The sequence below is a fragment of the Pan troglodytes genome, chromosome 6 (assembly GCF_028858775.2).
Source record: "Pan troglodytes isolate AG18354 chromosome 6, NHGRI_mPanTro3-v2.0_pri, whole genome shotgun sequence".
NCBI classification, from domain to species: Eukaryota; Metazoa; Chordata; class Mammalia; order Primates; family Hominidae; genus Pan; species Pan troglodytes.
In genome coordinates, this window is record NC_072404.2 from 87,706,969 (window position 1) to 87,722,007 (window position 15,039).

Here is a 15,039-nt window from a genome sequence, read left to right on the forward strand (position 1 = left end):
GGGTTTATTTCTAAACTGAATCTCTGCACACTTTTTTCTTTTGGATATACAATTTCACATTGGCATGTGCACACACACTTATTGTGTGTATACACCCTGCACGTCCCCAACACAAACCACTTACAGCTTCAGAAAGGAAAGGAGACAGAAGCAGCAACATCTCAACAACCAATTTCCAATACTATGAATCAGATCATTTCAAAGCAGTTCCCAGAAACATGGTAAGTCAACCGTAAGATCTAATTCTTTCCTCACGGGAGACAGGGTAAGGTAGCTGCCTGCCCCACAGGCTCTGCAGTTAATCAGTCCTGTATTCAAATTCCAGCTCTACCACTTGACTAGCTATGTGACCTTGGTTGAGTTATTGAAACTGAGTCTTAGTGTCTTAATCTGTAATAGCAGCGTAATGCCTCCTTCTTGGGGTGGTTGTGAGGATTAAGTGAAATAATGAATATTAGCACATGGTTTTGAGTACAGACATGCTCAATAATTAGCAGCAGCTTGTATCATCATCTTAATCACCACCATTACTGTCATCATTTTTCATCCATAAGAAAGGCTTTATTGGGGAACTTCAGAAGCACTGGGACCTTGCTCTAACTGCCTTTGGTGCTGTTTAGGAAGGGAGTGCTTCTAACAGTGCTCTTTGTTAATGAAACTCATTTGTAAGAGGTTCAAAGTACAACCATCTATGTAAAATTATTTTCCCACTGGAAATAAAACGTTATTGTAATGCTCTTGTGCACCAAGGCCTTGTGCATCATGACTGTGGTGCACGGTGAACTAATAATATCTGTGCCCGTAAAGCATGTGAGCTGTAAACTCTAACACTGCCACCCTGTTTTGGAAGGACCAGAGTTTGATGCCTGTTTTCCCGTTTCTCCATTGTTACATAACTTCCTTACCAAAATCCTTTGAAACCTTCCTATTACTTAAACATATACTGTTCCTGATTTTGCCCTCACTCATTTCTGTAGCTTCACCTTTGGCTGCATCACCACATATGCCCTCTACGTTGAACATACTTGGAGCTACTTTGATCAGTGACCCTCTATCAGACCTCTTATCTTTCCACGAGAGATTCAGTATGTAAATGGTGCAGCACTTGAAGCAAGACAACCTGGGTTTCAGGTGGCATCTTGGGCAAATTTCTAACTCTCTAAGCTTCAATATCTTTATCTGTAAAATGGGGACATTAATAGCTACATCACGGGTTGCTGTGAGGATAAGAGAATTGTTTACAATGTTTACGATGTTTGTATCTCCCTTAGATACCCAGGGAGAACCCAACAATGAAGGTATGGTTGTTATTTTTTTGAGGTACAGTTATTTCTTATTACTATTATTGAAGTGTTGCAGTGGTTATTGCCATTATTCTAAGGATGTTTTTCCTATCTCTCCTGTGTCTCCTTCCCTCACTCCTCCCAGCCACATTCCCTGCCTGTGTGATATTCTTCCACCTTGGGTTCTCAGAAAACTTTGAACAGACTTCTCTCATTGCAGTTTATTCACTTAAAAAAAATCCATCCACTGAAGCATTTATCCTTTAAGTAACAAATAATCCAATTACATTCTTTAAGTTATTTAAAAATATACAATTAAGTTATTATTCACTATAGTCAATATTCACTTATTTTCTTATACTCCACTTCATCATTAAGAAGATTTGAGGACAACAACAACAAAAGTAAACAAAATTAGGTGGAAGTTAGTTGAATCAAGGTGGGAGATCAATAGAATTGATAAGATAGGTTCCTATTTATTTACTAGAGTTTTGTTGCAAATTAGCTTTCAGCTTTTAAGCTGCTAATTCAACAGGAGAGAGAAACCAATTATACTATTCAGAGTATTTAAGATGCACCGAAGCCAGTTGTTTAGAAGGACATAGTATTCCTAAGTCTTATTCACATTCCTTTCCAAATTTTGAATAAAGAGATTTCTGTGACATAGTATACAGCATCCTAAATGATAATTTTACAATAATGAATTTCACAGGCTATACTAACTTTATTAAAATGTATTTTAATGATTAATTTTCATGCTGATTTCCTTCCCTAGATTGTGTACTTCTATATACAGGATACATGTGTTATTTATCTTTCTGTATTGAGCATCTAATACAGTGAATGGGAAATAGCTTTTCTTGTTAAATGACTAAATGATGAGTGTGTGTTTTAAAACATTTATTTTCAAACATATGTCAGTAACTTTAAGAAACCAAGAAACAGCTTTGAAATGTACTAGGATATCAACTTTTCTTGTTTCCTATCTGTTCTATATCCGTTTTGCTAGGTCATTGTTCGTCATATGCATAACTTTATCCTTAGAAAATACATTACGAAAACTTTCTGGGATGCAGTTATGCATACAACCCAGTTCCTCCAACTTGCCACCTGCATGTAATTATTTTCTTAGAAAAGTTAATGTGCAGCCACCTGCTTTATGGTCACTATGTTGAAAATATTCCATTTACCATCAAAATGAGTTTCTAGAGTTCACAGAGAATGAGAATACCAATGAGCTAGTTTGGCATGCCTTGGACCCCACAGGCAGCAAAAGCAGGATATGGCTCTAGCACCATAAGCTAATTGCTACAGAACATTTCCATTGTCACAAATGAAGTCATTCATTTGAAACTTAAAATGCTCACAAGCTCTAAAAGACTTATCACAAAGAAATGTGATTGTAGCTGAATAGAAACTTGTCTTCCTTATGCTTCCAAAATGAATAGTTTCAAGTTCTTTCAGCAAGGATTTGGGGGTCTTACAATGTGTACAAAAAGATGTGAATGACAAATGCCATCGTTCTCATTGTTTAGGCTCTGTGAGGTAAGTACTAGCTATTTCATCTAGCTTCCATACAGAACAAGAAGCTGGGAAGCTACCAAGAGTTCTTGCTATTTAATTATATCTAGTCTATTGTCATATTTTGCTAAGAGATTCTTGAGCTATTAAAAGCTAAAAGCGTAAGAGTCATATTCTGAAGTGGGTATATCTTAAAGATTCCGTTTTCTCTTTACAGAAGGGAAAGACTACTGATGAGAGATGCTTCCAAATTAAAAGTGGCAAAGGACTCAGGATATTTAAGGATGAGATTCCATTGCCTGATCTCTTTGTCTTTACATTCACTTATCTGCAGTCTGACTCTCCTCTCACCATGGAATGGAAACTTAGAGTAAGTTCCTATGTGGCAGTGCTTTGAAATTCCAGATGCACCAGAGAGCTTCAAAAACAAACAGAAAACAGAGGACTCAGGGCTACCCTAAATCAACTGATTCATAATTTCAGAATGAGATCCACAGGCACTGGCAGTTTTTAGATGAAAGAAAGCTTCCCAGGTGTCTCTAGTGTGCAGCTAGGGCTGTGATCCCCTGAGTTAGAAGCTGAGAATGTGTGAAGAGGTGTTGCATAAGGAGTATCTTGCCTGATAAGATTTATGCAGAAGCCTCTTTTTCTATATGTGGCCTCAGGGAGGAATAGGAAATGCAACTTTGCTCCTGAAGAGGACTTCTGCCCTCAGAAGTTTCAGACAAGCACTGAGGGAAGGAAATATTTGCAGCTGATTAGAGGTCATGCTGCCAAAGGTGGTCCCTGGTCCAGGTCCTGTTTGCCTGCCATTTTCTTCATTGTGGAGAGGAAAGGGAGGAATTAGGAGGAAAGTCTTAAATACTGAGCCCATCAGTATGCACAGGACAGGTAGGCTGAAGGTTATCAAAACCATCCCCCGACCCTCACCATCAATGCTCCCTGTGTATCTATATCTCAGCCTGTTCACAACCCACCTTGCTTCTCCTGGGGTTTTTGGAGACAGGCTCTTTTAGTGCATAGTCGTGGATGACACCTTTGCACCTACAGGTTACTATCCCGCTATCTTGACTTCAGTTAACATTTAGAAATAATCAATGTGGAAGAGAGAAGGGAGCAGCTTTTAAGTGGAGACTGTGTCACAGATAAAATGTTTCCAAGGTATCCAAGGTGTCTGTGCTAATTATCCAAGACATGAGGTACATAGTGCTCAAATATTTACTGAATAAATACATGAATGGAGCAAGGCCAGCAGGAAAGAGGATATATCTCACTGTTTTGTAGCTTCACTCTCCTGTAAAATACACATTGTGGGCAGGGAATGGTGACCCATTTCTGTAACCCCAGCACTTTGGGAGGCTTAGGTGGGCAGATTGCCTGAGCATAGGAGTTTGAGACTAGCCTGGGCAACACGGCAAAATCCCGTCTCTACTAAAAGTATAAAAATTAGCCAGGCATGGTGGCACAAGTGTCTGTAGTCTCAGCTTGGGTTACAACAGAAAAGTGTGAATAAGGAAAAGCACTATATTAGGGATGAAATGTGGGAGCATTAGAGAAGCAGCAACTCAGCATTGAGAGAGGGAGTGAGAGGACTGGCTTGGGGCTTGGCGTTGTGGCTCAGGATGACCACAATGCAAACTGGCTTCTTTTGGGCTTCCTGAATGAACCTAGTGTGGATTTCATCATTGCTTGGAATCCCTAGGCTTTCTCTAACCCCAATTCCAATTCCCCATCTCTGCACTGTTACCAACTCCCATCTGAACCCCTAGACTACAGCTGAACTAGCAGGCAAACACAGACATTGCACCCTCCCTGACTATATTTCATTCATTTTAATATGAGCCTTGGGAAGACTTCATAACTTTTTCTCTACTGTCATGTTTGAATAAATGGAATAAAAACAACTTCATGCTTTGGAAACTGGGAGGAAAATAACCCTAGAAGGATCTTCTGGAGCCAACCCTCTTCAAAGAAGACAGGATAGTATAATTATGAACTCAGTCTCTGTAGTCATGATGCTCACATCCAAGCCCCTGCACATCCTAGGTATGTAACCATGAGCACATCATTTACCCTTTTTTTGTGCTTCAGAATTTTTCACCTGTAAAGTCAGATAAAAATAATATTCACCTTACAGAGTTGTTGTGCATATTAAATGTGTTAAAATGGGTAAACTACTTAAGAACAGTGCCTGGATGTAAGTACTCAGTCAATGCTAACTATCATCATTCGTCGCATATTTATTTCCCAAAGTCTCTTGACTAGACACTATGGTTGGTAGGGGAGGGACAAAGATGAATCAGGCACATAGTCTAGCAGGGGAGAGAAAACAGGGACAAAAAGGAATTATGATGCAAAACAAGGTTACATAATGCAATGTGTGCTTTACAGGGCTTTGAAATGCTGAATTTTAGAAGTACTAGATTAAAGCCTAATGTTTTAAATATGTTATTATAAAATATGAGCTTTGAATAAATGGAAAAATGGAATCTATTTTACTTGGAGCATTTTTTAAAAACAGAATAATTGAATCCTGCCTCTTGAAAGATTTCTTCCCAATTCTAACACTTAAGTGATAATTTTCCTTCTATAAACGTCCATTCATTATTTCCTACTGTACCTGGGGAAATGTCAGTTTGCTTTGTGAATGTGAATGGGAAGATTGAGTCATTCACATGTTAATTTCTCCTGCTCTTCCTGGACATGAGGGTGTCTATGTTGGGGATATAGTATCCAGCTGGGAGGTGGAATCATGGCCAAATGAGAAGAATATCCACATATTGGCACTGAAACTCTTACAGCTGAGTCTGTCCTCTACTCCACACTAGGTTGAGCTTCTCAAAATGCAAATTTTCACATAAATGAGATCTCTTCCCTCCCTCGGTGGTAATGCTAGTTATTTAGTTAAGACATTAACCTGTAATGTGTATTTTATATATAAAGGAAGATTCATCACTAAGCCATTACTCTTCACTAATTCCATGGAAAACTTCGAACTAACTCCTAGCAGACATGGCCGTGTGCACCGTCAATCATGTCATGAAGCACCCAGGACCTACAAGGTACATAGATTCAATTTCAAAAAATTCAGAGCCACTAGGCATGCATTAAAAGATGTTGTTTTCTATCGATCCCTTTTCACTCCCATAAAGTATCTCTCTAAAATGTTATTGCTGAGTGCAGGAGGAGATCATTGTTATCAAAGGTATTTCTAACCTTTTGCTTCTAGATTGAGTGAAAGTAGTGAATTATAAGTTCATAGAATAGGATTTAGCTAAAGGAAAACTAAAAGACTACACTATTTCACGATCTTTCTGTATTAGAGACAAGACTAATAAGTCCTCTTCTACTGGTGTCTGACAATCTGACTAAGTAGTTTAAGTCCTTTACGTCTCATATATAATTCCATTGATTCCTCAGCATTCTGGGCACTAAGGACACAAAGGTGAACATGAAAAAATCCTTTCCCTCAGGAGGCTCATACTCCAGTGGGGGAGACGCACAAGTTGGATGACCAACCATTTCAGTTTGCCTGGGACTAAGGAGTTTCCTGGGATGTGGGGCTTTCAGTTTTCAAACAGGGATATCCTGCATAAGTTAAGATGAGTTACTCATTCTAGAAGTGGTCAGGAAAATATAACACAAGGCAAAAACTGCTGAAATTTGTATGCATGACGTAAATACTCAGAGGGAGAAAAGACAACTTAGTCTGATGGCTCAGGGAAAGCTTCACAAAGGAGGAGACATGTAAACAGACTGTAGAAGGATGAAAGTATTTTGCTGGTTGGAGAAGGGGGCATTTTAGGAAGAGAGTAGTAGATATAGAGGTGCTCAGTAATATTCAATTCTGCCTACCTAGAGTACAAGGCTAGTGCACACAAACATGCATGTGGTTGTGTATGGGTGGCAATGTGGGAGCAAGAGGCGTAGGGGAGCGGATGGAAGCTACAAGACTGGAAGGACAGTTCTGAGTCATGGTATGGAGTTTTGTTTAGTCTGAAGATCTCCCTACTTCCATTGTGACCTTAGTCTAATGGAACTGCAGCTTTTAAAGTCTCCATCTTGGATGATGTACCTTATTCCTGAACTTGGGAGCATTATAAGATGAGCTTCACCACACATCAACCAAGTAGGAAAGCTGTGGTTCTCCCTAGAATTCCCAAGCATTTCTGCATCATTTCCTGGCTACCTTCAGTGTCCTAGGTATTGTTTTCACCTAGGGTATGAGGTTGAATTAGAGATGTTCCATGCGTATGAAAAACTCATCCAGGGAAATAGCCATTTCTGTGTACAAGGAAGGGTGAGAATAGTCTGACTTGTAACATACTCTATGTTGAACTGGATTTCTATTTCTTAATAAATTACTTATGAGTTGCTAAAACGTGCAGTCACAATATAACTTAATTGAACTCCAAAAATACACATTCATACATAATGGTAAGCATACACAGCCATGGATACAGGAATCCTTTGGAGCTTGACTCTAAGGAGAGTCAGAGAATTACCAAGGACACTCAGAATACCGGGCAATGGCAAAGGCAACATCACTGATGTCTGGGATTATCCAGGAAGGAGGGAATCAGGAGAAGAATGCTAGTGAGGGGAAATTGACAAGACTGGGGACAAGGCTGTGGCAGATTATGAAAGTCACCAGGCCATGAAAATAACTCCAATTCCATATAATACCCAAATTCCGGGTTTCTAAGACCAACATTCAGAGATGAGAAAAATACTGAAAAAGTATTATTCTTGACTACTGAGTCTTTATGACCACATAGAGCAGGAGGAAATCAAATATATAGCAATGCCTTTTATATGCTAGAATGTGATGCAAGAGGGATTAGAAAACACAAAAAATTAAGAAAAAAATACTTTTGACGAGTTTTAGGGAGAAAAGGATATATTGCTGGATACCTAGAATCTGCATAGAATCTTTAAATACCTTGCCACTAAATGTGACTGCAAGGTCTAGGAGTGAGCAGGAGGCTACAATTCTGTTAGGTAAGGACTCTGGGAAGATAGAAGAGGTATGGAGAAAAAGTAGGAATAGAGGATAAAGGTTCAGCAGCCCCAAGAACAGAGAAAGGTGGCAATAAGTTGCTTCAGTGTTGTTTTTAATAGATTGGTTTATTGGGGTAGGTATTGTGACAGAGTTTTATATAATTAACATACTATGTCTAAAATTATGCCATTACTAGAAGATCAAAGCTTTGCACAAATGAGATGATAGTTTCATGTAACTGTAATGGGGGATGTATTTTCAAATAACTTGTTTGTTCTTTTCCATAATACAGATTTATATCCCCACAGTGGGCTGAGTTTGTGTTTTTCATTCTGAAGCTCTTAATAAAGAACAGGAAAGGTGTGATGTTGGATATTTCTGAAGAAAATTCCATTTGTGCACTTTTAAAGTTAATTCCAATTCAGATTTAAATTCTGTTTAATAGATGCCACAGTTTGCTGAAAGAAACAGTTGCATGAAGAATGAATGTCAGCCTTGTAAAAAAACAAAGGAGAGACTAAAGGGAAGATAGTGGATGGCAGAGTGGGATGGGAACTAATATTCACCGAGCGAATACTATATGCTGACCCTCAGTGAAATAGGTTGCATGCTTTTAATTCACTTGCTCTTCCTAGAGGGTAAAACATTTTCTGCAGATCTTACATTAAGCGGCAGATGCACAAACAAAGCCTAGCTCCGTGTAGTGCCAACATCCAAGAACACTGAGTTAGGTGATTCTGCTTCAAATATACACTTAGCTTTTATGGTGAAATTACTTATGTATGTACAGACATGGGCTATGTCTGGTAATCTGCAATACACTTCAGCCAGGTGATTCTCAATTTCTTTTTATCAGTTTTCATTATGAAATTGGAAACTTTAAAAACATTGTGAATTACCTGCTTACTTTCTGAAGACAAAAGTGTGAAAATACAGATATATTAAATATATTTTTTAAAGAACTCAGTGATCACGTGCATAGAAACAGTGACTGAACGTGTTTTACCAGAAAATGTGTGTGTGTATGCGTTTTACATATTGGAGAAAGTGAGAAATGAAATGGTAATGAGGGCATGAATGAGGAGTCAGGAGACCGGGCTTTGTGTAACATTGCTTTCAAACCAGAAGGATCTGTTCCAAGGGTTGTCTTTCAGCTTCCCTTAGGGCAAGTCCTAACATCAATTTCTTGAACTCTTTGCCCTTACCGACTCTGGAAGTTGAGTGTGGGTCATGTCTCTGGCAATTATGATAATGATAATAAGGTGATTCTGTGCTAATATTCATGAATAAGATTACAGTTCTATGTGAGGGAGAATGGAGGTAGTCAACAATAACAAAACTATGTATGTCTCATCTCAAACTTATAAAAGAATGCTGCATGTTGTAGGCCAGGTTCAGTTCTTCTGAGGGCCAGTGATCTAAGAAGAAATGGAGGGAGTTGTTAAAGGATATAGACTTACAGCTAGATAGGAGGAGTAAGTTCTGGTGTTCTACACCACTGTAGCATGACTATAATTTACAATAATATGTAGTCTCAAACAGCTAGACGGAGGATATTGAATGTTCCCAACACAAATAAATTATAAATGAGATGATGGCTATGCTAATTACCCTCATCTGATCACTACACTTTATAAGTATCAAAACATCACTATATACTCCATGAATATGTATACTTATTATTTGTCAATTGAAAGATTTTATAAAAGGACATGGAAACATGTTACTTAGCAAGGAATTTTTTATGTAACAGGGTGGAACCTTGAGTGCTGGTGGGAACTCTTCCCAAACACCCACATAAAAGTCACCTGAAAGGGGTGCACTTCTCACCCCACCTGTGCTATATTCACCACCAAACCTTGGACACCAACAAAGGCAAGGAGGTGCCACTTGACTCTTGGTATCCTCAATGTCACTGAGATTCACCAAAGTGAAAGCCACTTCCAATGAGTCTGAGTGGTCCTTCTCTTCCATCTTTCAGACCAAACCAGCATTTTGGGTTTAAGCTACAATTGAAGATTTTGTCTACCACTCACTATCTTTGAGAAATTCCCCTAATGTTTCTGAACTGCAACTGCCTCATCTGTAAATATCCTACTCATTTCATAGGACTGTTTTGAGGAGCAAACAAGATAAAATATAGAAAATGTTTAAAGATGAAGCACTGTATAAATTTGATTTTGACATTCTTGGAATATTCAGGGCCTGGGAGTCAAGTGCAACTTAAATATGGACAGTGTGAAGTCTCTTAATTCTTGTCCTGGGCTGCAACAATATTTTTATCACCTACTAGCTTGATGGCCTGGCTTCTTTAAGTTTCATTTTCTCTGTTTGTAAAACAGCAGTAATAGTATCTCCCATTAAGCACTGTGGTGGTGATTAAATGAGTTTTACAAAATGCCTAATACATACCAAGTGCTTAATAATGGTAGCTATTAATATTTTTTTCTCTGGCTTAATAGTTACTAAATAAGACCCCCTTGGAGATAAAATTTACATATGAGGTCAGTGCCCCAAAATAAATTACTAAGCAACACTAGGGAAAAGAAAATCATTCCTGTCATTTTTTTATCTGAAAATATTATTCACATTATTTTGATGCCCAATTAAAACTGGAGAAAGTGAAGTAAGAATAATAGAATGGAGGGGCCCTGTCAACCTTCATAGCTGAGTGTGGTGCTTAGTGGAAAGCTGAATTAAGATCTTTACATGACAACAAACTCAACAAGTAGTGCTTAATAAGCTTTCAGAGATTTGTTACCTTATGATAAGTTTGAGACTAAATTTATGCAAAACTAATTTTATTAGCACAACAAAGAGCCTTTTTTTTTTCTTTTGCCTTTAGTAGATCCAGTTAACCTTCTCAAACACAGAATGGAATTTCTTTTCTTTACAATTGTAGTTTGGCTTAATTGTATTAAACTTAAATGTGAAATTTGATGATAAAAGTTTTTATGATTCACCCATTTTTATTATACAATTAACTCAGTCTATGTAATATAATCTTATCTAATTAAATATGAAATCATCTGATAAACACTAGTAATAAATAATGTTTACTGATGTCATTTTTTATTGTTAAAAAAAAAGAAAAACAGGTTTCCTTTCAAATGTGTTCAGCTTTGACAGAAGTTAAAACTATATCTCTGGGCTGGGCGTGATCCTGGGAAGTAGAGGCTGCAGTGAGCAGTGATTGCGCCACTGCACTCCAGCCTGGGCGACGGAGCGAGACTTTGCTTCAAAAAAAAAAAAAAAAAAAAAAAATATATATATATATATATATATATATATATATGGACAGAGAGAACTATCTATATCTAGCTATCTATTTTGCCCCCAGGTGGCTGCTGAAGACAGCAGAAAGACAGAACCTGGTGCTCAGTGGCCAAGGCCATCTTGTGGGCCACCCGGCAGCCATCTTGGCCAAGTGGGTTCTGCTGGGAAGGAAACTGGTGGTCGAGCACCACGAGGGCATCAACATTTCTGGCAATTTCTGGAGAAACAAATTAAAGTATCTGGCCTTCCTCTGCAAGCAGATGAGCACCAACCCTTCCCAAGGCCCCCCTGCCCCGCCATTCCTGGGCCCCCAGCGCATCTTTTGGTGGCCTTGCAGAACCAAGTGGGGCCAGGCTGCCCTGGACCACCTTATGGTGTTTTATGGGATCTCACTGCCCTATGACAAGGTGGTTCCTGCTGCCCTTTAGGTTGTACGACTGAAGCCTACAAGAAAGTTTGCCTCCTTGGGGTGCCTGGCTCACGAGGTTGGCTGGAAATACCAGGTAGTGACAGCCACCCTGGGGGAGAAGAGGACGGAGAAGGCCAAGATGCACTACAAGAAGAAAAAGCAGCTCATGCGGCTGCAGAAACAGGCCACAAAGAACGTGGAGAAGACAAATGACAAATACACAGAGGTCCTAAGACCGAGGGACTCCCTGTTTGAGACCAGTAAAGACTGTTTATTCCTCATGCTTGGCCTGGCCTACCCTTCTGCTATTGCGACCTTGGGATATGGGGGAGCCTACCCTTCCTGCATCACCGCCCTGGGATGTGGGGGATCCAAGGGCAGCAATATAGGTGCCATAGGCAGCCTGGGACTTAAGCTGGGGGCAAGGGAAGGGCCTTAGTCACTGCCTTTCTATAAGGTTATTTTAAACAGCTCTAAGATTTGTACAGGCATAATTTGTCTATGACCTACTTGTTCAGGACAGAGTTTTAGAAAACCAATAGAGCAACCAGTTACTTTGGTTTTAATATTGGCAAAAGGGACCTGGAACATTAATTGGAGGGAGCCCTGCCTCATGAAAGGGGCATCTCTTTTTAACTCCCACCTTCTCGTGCTATACTCTGTGGCTGTTATAATATGAAAAAGTGCTTAGGGACAGCATGATCTTACCGTTATTCAAAGGATATTATAGAGAAGCTTAGACTAGGAAGATGTGTGACCAAGAGGTGGCAGGGGTCGCCCTTGCTCCTTCCCTGTATTTTGTGATCAGAATGAAATAAATTACTTTCAAAGAAAAAAATAGTTCTTATCCACCTTTTTTGTTCATAAACTTATCCTTTATCTTTAGAAATGCCCTTTTAATGTTAATATCAGCCCTCATGTCTTTGGATATCAAGTATATTTATATTTTTTTCTACAGCTTGGTAAAAAGAATCCATGATAATAATTCGCCCTTCTGAGAGGCCTTCTTTCCATAACACTCACATGATGGGATTGTTAAAATCATTAAAATAAAAGAATGGTAATATATGTTACTGTCCAACCAAACAAAAAGTAGAAATGGAAAGAAAATGCTTTAAAAATTTTAAGTATTCTTTGATCAGCAACTGTAATGAGAAAATGCAGAGGCTTACAGAAAAAAGGCCAAATTTATTCTTGTTAACATAAAGTGGCAGTGAGTTAAAAGAGATCTTAGCAATCACCTAATCTAAACCATTCATTTAACAAATAAAAGCCAGAGAGGTTAAATGTAATTTTGCACTAACCTGTAAATTCAAAATTGTGGATGGAAAAAACATAAGCTATTACTAACATTGTGATTTATGACACACAAAAGGAATTTTGAAAAACATTCCCTGCATATTGATAAAGAGATGAATTATAGTTCTCATGTGGGGATGAGGTAGTAATACATTTTACCCAGTTAGGGTAAACCATCTTCTGTTTCATTATTCAATTATAGGATGCCCAAAGAATAATATCAGTCTGCTTTGGTTTGACTACCTCAGTTTGACTAAGTTCCTTCATACCTTTAACATTGTCGGCATCTCTTTAGGCTGAATGTGATCACAGTTATGTATCTATTAAAGATCTAGAAGATGCAAATGCGAGCCAACTACTTTAATTCCAGAAAGAATTATTTTCCAACACCAAAGGAAAAAAAAGTGGCAGTGTTGTTTAATATGCCAGTCACCAACAGGATAGGATCTTGAGGAAATGTTAGGGTAATTTTGACTCAGCCATTTTCACTTTATGTGCTAACTTTAGAACTTAATCTCAGTCTAAGATATGATTCCAAAGTATGTAATGATACAGATTGTTAGCATGAGACAATCTGCAGTGCACGCACAAGAAGCAGAGCATGTTTAATCTCGAGAGAGGAAAACTAATAAGCTATATGAGCTAACTGTTTCACAAATAATAGAATAATCATCATCTACCTGTCATAGAACACTGCCTTGGTGAGTGGCAAACAGGATTGTCCAATGAAAGATGCTAGCAGTGTTTTCTGGGTTGCCTAGCAATGAGCTACCTGGGACAGGGGTCCCCTCTTCCAGCAGGAGGGACAGCACTGCTCACGCAGCTCACATCCAGCTCCAAAAGTTGTCTGCAACTCTCTTAATCAACAATTCCCCAAGTTCAGACTGTCTTCCCCGCCTTCACAAGGCCATTCTCGAGTTCTCATGGTCCTATCACATGTATACATATGTAACTAACCTGCACATTGTGCACATGTACCCTAAAACTTAAAGTATAATAAAAAATTAAGAAAAAAAAAATGATGGAGTAGAAGGAAGGAGCATGGTCTGTCTTTGGCAGCAGAGAACATGGTGTCTCCAGCTGTGAGCATTCCTGCCCTCTCTTCCTGGGACGTCAAGGGGTCAGGGTCTGTGTACTGCACACTGTTACCTTCTGCCAGGAAGTTTCCCTGCTTCTGTACTACCCTGTGTGCTATTGTGCTATTTGTCTATGCTTAGCCTCTCCAGAAGTGCCTAAACAAGGGCCTGATTTGTTAGATTCATAAAAAATGCTTGGGCCAGGCGTGGTGGCTCACTCCTGCAATCCTAGCACTTTGGGAGGCTGAGGCGGGTGGATCACGAGGTCAGGAGTTCAAGACCAGCCCGGCCAAGATGGTGAAACCCCGTTTCTACTAAAAATACAACAATTAGCCGGGTGTGGTGGTAGGTGCCTGTAATCCCAGCTACTTGGGGGGCTGAGGCAGAGAACTGCTTGAAACCGGGAGGCGGAGGTTGCAGTGAGCCAAGATCGTGCCACTGCACTCCAGCCTGGGCGACAGAGTGACTCCATCTCAAAAAAAAAAAAAAAAAGCTTGAAGACAAACACAACCCCCCTCCCCCCCACAAAATGTGTTTATGTTGCAGTTATCTTTATTTACAAATATATTCTCAAAGAAATGTTGGTGTGAGAGGAATGGTTCCTTTGCTTTTTATTATTGGCTTTAGGACAAAGAAAATAATGTTTGAGAGTTATAAAAATTGTTTGTAAAAAAGAACATTTATATACATAACTGATGTCAAGGTGAATAATTCATTGTTATTTGTAAAAGTCCATCTGCAATTAAACCAATTTAAACTTCTGGGTGCCTAAAACATTCTCTATGTGGAACCAGAAGATTTGTTAAGTAAGGTTGTTGATAAGATGTAAGAGTCGCTAATAAAAGTGTATTTAATTACAGAGTCAAGTTTTCATCCCTTCAGTTTAAGGGTGGCGGAGTATGAGTAGGATAGAGAGCAAATGTCGATTCTGTTAGAATGAGCCAGCAATGGTGAAGTGTCTCACAGCAGGAAAAACGACCTCTAACTTCAGAAACAGGGAGATGAAGCACCTCCAGATCTTGCCTGGATGGTAGTGGTGAGAAGAGAGACTGGACGGGAGACTTCTTTTCATGTGAAAGGATCGTGGTATAAAAACATTTGAGGGGGCTGGGTTCGGTGGCTCATGTCTGTAATCCCAGCACTTTGGGAGGCTGAGGCGGGTGGATCACTTGA

General features: G+C 39.2%; 1 protein-coding gene and 1 pseudogene across 14 annotated transcripts in view; one reads left to right on the top strand and one right to left on the bottom strand.

Moving 5' to 3' along the window:
* The window catches only part of MAGI2 (membrane associated guanylate kinase, WW and PDZ domain containing 2), a 1,434,944-nt gene that overhangs the window by 328,993 nt on the left and 1,090,912 nt on the right, over nt 1-15,039 (bottom strand). The window lies entirely within an intron of this gene.
* On the top strand, nt 5,817-11,930 carry LOC129135538 (large ribosomal subunit protein uL13-like; annotated as a pseudogene).